General features: G+C 42.1%; 1 long non-coding RNA gene across 2 annotated transcripts in view; it reads right to left on the bottom strand.

Moving 5' to 3' along the window:
- Window positions 1-7,398, bottom strand: part of LOC114617981 — a 12,018-nt gene extending 4,620 nt beyond the window's left edge. Inside the window, exons 1-2 of one of the 2 annotated variants that reach the window (XR_003710896.1) lie at window positions 7,209-7,398; window positions 1,996-2,093 (exon numbers count right to left, since the gene is read on the bottom strand). This is a non-coding gene — a long non-coding RNA (uncharacterized LOC114617981). The remainder of the gene's footprint in view (window positions 1-1,995; window positions 2,094-7,208) is intronic. The other variant, XR_003710897.1, reaches the window with a different exon arrangement.
- Between the last annotated feature and the right edge of the window lie 125 nt (window positions 7,399-7,523).

Here is a 7,523-nt window from a genome sequence, read left to right as displayed (position 1 = left end):
AGAAAGAAAGAAAGAAAGAAAGAAAGAAAGAAAGAAAGAAAGAAAGACAGAAAGAAAGAAATGTAGGAAGGAAGGAAGGAAAGAAGGAAGGAAGGAAAGAAGAAAAAAGATGATAGATAGGTGATAGATCGGTAGATAGATAGATAGATAGATAGATAGATAGATAGATAGATAGAATTTAAGCAGGGTTGCCTGCATAGGCATGAGTGAGATTCATTTACTTGAGCATAGGCAGTATGCTTGTGACTTTTCCATTGTGGAATGTGACACCCCTGCAATGTAACTGTAGTGGAACTGTGCAGTAGAGCCAGGCAGGGCAGAGCTGGGTCCTCCATGGGCCTCTCAAGGCAATGAACATGATGTGGTCAAAGGGAAGGCCCTTGAATGCAGCTGGTCAGACAGTGTGAGTGCTACCTGCCTGTACACGAACCATCCTTATTCTCATATAAAACTCTGCTCTTACAAACTTTAGTACCAGAGAAAAAAGTCTTTACTCAAAAGATGCTCGATTCATTTTCATTTCAATGTTTAATTACAAAGCTATTTTAAAAATAAGTCCTTTTAATCGAGGATTAAAATTACCTGTAATGAAGGCTTTTGAAACTCCTGGCAAATTTCAACCAATTCCCTCTTTCATTTACCCTTTTCTGCATATGATTTGAAAAAAATTAAAGCGATTTCATAAACTTGAAAGGGCATTTTACTTAATAAGTTGTAGCAGGGCTTACAATTACAGCCATAAAAAAACACTCAAGAACTTCAAAGAGAAGTAGCAATTAAAGGCATTTGATTGTAGAAGAAAATCACGATATCATTTCAAAGAATAGAGCTTAAATATTCCACACATTCATTGCGTCTCTGGTATCTCTGGTGACATAGGATGGGGCACAGATGACAGAAAACAGAACTTGTGCTGTCATGGAAAGTCTGCTGCAATCTTAAAAAGTGCAAAAATGCTGTCCTCAAAAAGTTCTTATCCAAGCCATAAATGCATCCTCTCTCTCTCTCTCTCTCTCTCTCTCTCTCTCTCCAAGCATCTAAAAATAAATTCAATATTTACTTGAAAATATCTAGAGATATTGGGGGAAAATGACCCTTCCTGTCTTCTAGCTACCAGTAAAAAAGATGACTCACTGGTCAAACAAGGAACTCCTCCCTCCCTGCTGCCTGGCACCCCTCTGCAGCTTTAGAGGTATGCTAAATAGTAGGGACGCTGCAATGCTAGAGATAGAACTCAAATAGTTTATGCTTTACTTTTGTCTTAAATTCACAAGAAAATTATCAGCAAAATAGGTTTAACTGTGCTTTCTGCTATGCAAATCTACGCTCTAATGATAACTGGCCAAAAGTACTTACTGAACTCAATGTTTTTGAGTAAGAAAACCATTAAAATTTCTCTTGCTCTCATACTTCCCAGGTGTGTGTGTGTGTGTGTGTGTGTGTGTGTGTGTGTGTGTGTATTACAGTGTTTTTTGTATGGATAATTTTTCACCTTTATAAGGTTTGAATATGTTATACGTTTCATTAGAAACACACACACACACAAACCAGTGGTATCACAGCAGACTATACACCCTTAATAAAGATATTGTTCCAAGCATTTTCAGATATTTTCTCCCCCTATTCAAATAGACTTTGGAGTTTTTTTGTCTCAAAATCAAAACACAATTTAAGCTGAGAAGCCAATAAAAGTTTCTTCTGTTTAATGGTTCATTTAACACTTTTTGTTTTCATGATAGGCCACACCAAGCACTTTTATAGATTACGAAGATGGCATCTGTGTGTCAAGCTGACAAAGGTAGACCTCTGATGACTAACAATCTCTGTCCAGTTGGCTTCCTAAGCACATCTGGGAAGGCATGCCTCTGAGTATGCCCGTGAGGACATTTGCAGACAGGACTCACCAACAGGCATTCTCTACCTCTGCTTTCTGACAGTTGAGGTGTGGATTTCTCTGTGCTACCTATCATGATAGTCTAAAATCCTCAACCAAACCTGGAATGTCAGGTGATGAAGTTGTTCCTATGTGCCACTGCTAGACAGAGACAGGTTACATCCGAGGGACTTCGGCCTTAAACAGCTCTCACTTTGATCTACATTGAAAGAAAGGAGGAGTTGAGAAATAAATCTGAGTGAACATAATGTTTTCCTTGATTTTTAAATATTTCTTATTTTTATGAGTATGAGTGTTAGCCTACATATATTTATATGCCCCATATGCATGCAGGGCCCACAGAGGTCAGAAGTGGAGGTTCAGATCCTCTGGAACAGAGTTCCTGGCGGTTGTGAAGCAGCAGTGAGTGGCCCTAACAATGAACTAGCTCTCTATCCCCAAACCCAACATTTTAAGGGCATTATTAAAACTTATCAGAGTTAGAGAAAACCAACTTGCTTAAGGCTGTAGTTTACTTAGGCTCTTTAGAAACAAAATAAGAGACAATTTCAAGATCTCAAACACTTGACAGCTCTCAGCTGGTTTGTAAATGTTCTGTTTCTTTGGTTTTTAGTTTCTTCACCCCCAGGCTCTGGCAGTGTGAAGCATCTTCATTTATTATCCTCTCTGCATTTGGCTTTGGGCTAACCCTGGCACCACTGTGTTCTAATCACGGTGCATATGGTGCCTGGCCAAGTTTGCCAACACAAATAATGGTTTCGATGGCCTATGAGATCCAAGCCTAGTCCGATGTATACTGCCATTAGCTTCAAAAATGTAGGATTTATGACCCCATTAATTTTCTTATTTGGAAGCAACCTAGTGGGTCTAACCAATATCTTCTTAGGCAACTCACGAAAACAAGCTTAGTGACATCTGTGGTAGACCGCGTCCCCTTCTCTGTTGATGTGCCTTTTGCACAGTGACATGGTAGATATACCTGTCAAGAGGTAGGATGTAATTCTCTCAGGGAAATTGGAATTAAAGTTCACATTGGCTTTCTCTAAATGCCAGGGAGGCAGCATGTACAAGTCCCTGCATTTAAAAGACTCTGCTGGCATCCACTCAGTCTCACTGGGATCTCCTCACTGCTGCGAAGCCAAGCCCAGGCTAGCCTTCCTTCTGCAGGGAGCAAGAATGTGTGAGGAGAAGCTACTGTTGCTGAGTCCACCTCTGCCTCCCTACCTTTGGGAAATCTACCAACTGACTGCACAAACCAAAAAGGGCAAGCCTAGACAACAGACCAGTCTGCCTCGGGACAGAACAAACAAACAACTGAACCAGAACCTTCCAAATCTGAGCTTATGTGTTTTGATACAGAAAAACCCAGTGTAACATTGGTCATAGCATATTAACTCACAGTACCTCCTGTTTCCTCGTAGGAATATGAACAGTCAAGGGTTTTGAAAAGGTGGCCATTCTATGTGCTTGTTGTAATACATAGGATATATCTTTGGGTAGAGATACAAGTGATCTAATGGTCTGATATAAAGATGGTGTTAAAACTAGAATTTTTCAATATTCCCCAATCATGCTAATTTGTTCAGCAAATTGTGTCTCTCATATTTGCAGCATGCAACCCTGGCAAGGCTCCCTGTGTTCATTCAGAGAACAGAATGTAGACTGAGATTTGCCTGCATAGGCGTTTTGTGTTAGGATAGGCACCATGACTGGGAATTTCAGTTACTTCAATAACGCCAAGGCATGGTTCATTAGCATGGAACACAAATGTTTCTCTGGAAATGAGCTTACTTGCTTGGAAAAGGGAGATGATATTTTTAAAAAACAGCTAAATAAATACCTATTTGGGAAACAGATTCAAATAATAGAAGTAAAATGTATTAATTAGATGAAGAATAAAAGGAAGTGCCTTCATTAAGGAGGTGACCCGATATACTTATATGTATATGTGAATATATGTATCTGGGCTTACTGTATATGTGTGAGGACCCTAAGTCAATGGTCAGTGCACACATAGGAAGCCAGGCATGGAAGTGCTCATCTGCAATTCCAGAGTCAGGAAGGTAGAGACAGGAGGATCCTGGGGGCTCTAGCCAGCCAGTCTAGCTAGTCAGACACCTCCAGCTTCAGTAAGAAATGTTGATCAACAAATAGAGTGGAGGGCAGGGAGGAAGACATCGAATGTCAACCTCTGGCCTCTCCATACACATATGATCATGAAAATCCATCCATACATGCGCACATACACGATACATGCACATATATACCACACACACAGGCACACATATACTATATACACACACATATACATGCATGCGCACACACACATACACACACACACATTCACACACACACACACACACACACACATACACAAGAAATACCTAAAATCTATTTCTGGGTGAGCCAACCACAGTATTGAGCACACTTCTGCACCTCAAACTCAGTTTACTATGGAAGGAAATGCACACCCTGGCTGAGCTAAAAGTGGAGCAGTGACTGAAGGAAAGGCCATTCAGAGACTTCCCCACCTAGGGATCCATGCCATCTGCAGACAGCAAATCCAGACACTATTGCTAATGTCAAGAAGTGCTTGTTGACAGGAGCCTAATAGAGCTGTCCCCCGAGGGGCTCTGCCAGAGCCTGATCAATACAGATGTGGATGCTCGCTGCCAACCATCGGACTGGGCATGGGGACCCCAAGGGAAGAGTTAGGGGAAGGACTGAAGGAGCTGAAGAGGATTCCAACCCCATAGGAAGGACAACAGTATCAACTCACCAGACCCCCCAGAGCTTCCAGTGACTAATCCACCAACCAAAGATTACACATGGAGGGACCCTATGGCTCCAGCCAAATGTAGCAGAGGATTGCTTTATCTGGCATCAATGGGAGGGGAGGCCCTTGGTCCTGTGGAGACTCAATGCCTCAACACAGGGGGATGCTAGGGTGATGAGGTGGGAGTGGGCGAGTGTGTTGGGGAACACCCTCATAGAGGCAGGGGGAGGGGGGATGGGATAGAGGGCTTTCAGAGAGGAAACCAAGAAGAGGGACAACATTTGAAATGTAAACAAATAAAATAACCAATAAAGAAAGAAAGAAGAAATTTCTCAAGAACTTCTCACATCCTTAGAGAATCCATTCAGAAGGGTACTTACCTATTCATTCTTTCTCAGAGGCTGGGCAATAAAAAGTCTATGAACTAACAGGCTTTATCTATAGTTCACACTTAAATCCCATAACACCATTATGCAATGATTGTGGACTTTTGATACATGCTTTTATATTTCCTCAAGAAAATGCTGTTGGTTTGCATCTTTTCCTAGCTGAGTCAGTTTTGCTGAACACTGAGGGCATGTTAATCTTGTTCCACACTGTGTTGGCTATACAGGGACACCCTCTGGCCTTTGTTCATGAACTTGCTTAGAGCTCACAGTTAGAGTCCCTGTGTCCTCTTGTTACAGTTAGCCTTGGCCACTTGTTTCCAATATGACATGACCCTGTGTGGCTCACTGGTTGCCTGAGGCCATATCCCTTCTGGCCAACCATGGTCTTTAGGGTGACCTCCTTTGATTTGTACAATTGATTACAATTCTATGTCCTACAATAATGGGAAAAAAGGGAACAACAAATTCCTCCTGTTGAGAAGAATAGCCTCAAAATGACAAGCATACCACTATTGTGTGTGATTGCATAGTAATGGTTTTGACTATGATTTATGCAAGTTGAAAGAAATTAGGCGTTTTATGGAATCAACAGGAGGGCTGAAGAACCAAGCTTTTGTCTGTGCTAGGGAACAATGACCCAAATCATGCACAGGTGTGATCTGATGAGGAACTGACTTCCCCACTGTGCCCAAGAACTAACTGAAGCTTGTGCTGTGAGCCTCTCAGCTCTGACTGCAGTGTGCTTGAGGAGTGAGGGTGGGGGGAACTCCATAATTCCTGCTCTCTGGCAGATTCCCAGCTGGCAGATTCCCAGCTCCATCTCTGAGTCTCTGTGGCTGGTTTGCAGAACGCCAGTGCTCAGATTGGTATGTTCATGTTTGACATTTTTGGTCTCTATAGTATGAGGTTGACTCTGCTCTATGTAAGAAACAAAAGCCTCATGATACTGTCCCAGATGGAGGCTGGGAATTAATGTTCCATGAACTGAAGAAAGGAAACAGGTTCACTGCAGCATCTATGGCCTGAATGCCTACCACACTGAGCAGAATTCTGTGAGTGGGGATACTGCCAGACCACAAGCTTGGCGTGCCTAAGCATTCATTCTTATTTACTCATGTTGGAGGCCTGTTGTCCACAGGTCACACACATGCAACCACACACACACACACACACAGAGAGAGAGAGAGAGAGAGAGAGAGAGAGAGAGAGAGAGAGAGAGAGAGAGAGAGAGAGAGAAATAAAATCACAGATACTTTGCTAAACTGTAACTAGAGAGCTGATTTTTCTATTTGTGCTGAATTGTCTCATGAAAATAGTCATGGTGAGTAGACATTACCTAGTAAGGATAGTTTTAGTGTGATGTTTGTCAATCATGTTTTGGAAACATCAGAGGTAATGTATGTGTTATTTTAAGCAGGCCAGGGAGACATGGGTCTGGCACCCCACGGCTGCTCTTGGCTGCTATTCAATAGCACGCTACCATATTCTGTTACACCGGGAAGATAATGGATGTGGTCTCTGGTGTAACTGTATAACCTCATTGAGTTCTTCTCTTTATCTTAACAGCCAAGTGCTATGTTAAAACATGCCTCACAGATTAAGTGACATTGCATGATGTTCATTGAAAAATTCAAAAAATCTGAGATCAATTAAAATAAGAAATGTAACAACTAGAGCCATTTTTTATGTGCGTGCTTGTTACCTATGAGACAGTGGGATGTGGAACTAGGGTTGTTTATCACCAACAGACCGAAAGACAGAATCCCTTTCAATCAATGCATCTCCCAGACCCACTGTCTGTACAGTGGATTAAGACACGTACACAGATGACTAAGGCATGGGCCAAACACAGCAGTCTGGACCCTGGGGTCTGCAAGATTTAGAAAGTGTGTCTCCTACTTCACTGATGATGACAGAATGACCCAACCAGCATAACCAACTGTGTAAAGATCAGATAGGCTGCTGTAAGGAGCAGCTTCGGGGTTAACACTCAGGATGTGTGACTTGTGAGTTCTTCTTCTTACCATGTACCACAGAGTATCTCTGTCACAAATACACTTCATCAGAATCATGGAAAGGCAAAACCTACTTCACAGCAGCCCTTTTACCTATAGAATATTAGCAACCAAGATAGAGAACATTAGATTACCTGTGCCTGAAGACTGCTAATGGAGACTGTAACTTGTCTGCCATTCATGTGTGACTTGTGGCCATCAAAGTGACACTTCACTAAGTGTTAGAAGAATGCTTCTGTGATGAGCCATAACGATGATGCTCTCTGTGATACTCGTGAAGTTTCTGCTACTACAGCTGATCATGCAGACAGCATGGTTATGAGTGGATTCTCAGTGCAGGCATCTGCAGTACTGAAAAAAAAAAAGAAGCCCAAACATCATTAATAGAAAAGATGCACAGTGAGAGAAGGGAAAGAGAAGGGCACACGGCTGAAAGCCAGGCACGCTGT

The sequence above is a fragment of the Grammomys surdaster genome, unplaced genomic scaffold, assembly GCF_004785775.1.
Source record: "Grammomys surdaster isolate TR1022 unplaced genomic scaffold, NIH_TR_1.0 139, whole genome shotgun sequence".
Taxonomy (NCBI): Eukaryota; Metazoa; Chordata; class Mammalia; order Rodentia; family Muridae; genus Grammomys; species Grammomys surdaster.
This window is presented reverse-complemented; position numbering and strand designations above follow the sequence as displayed.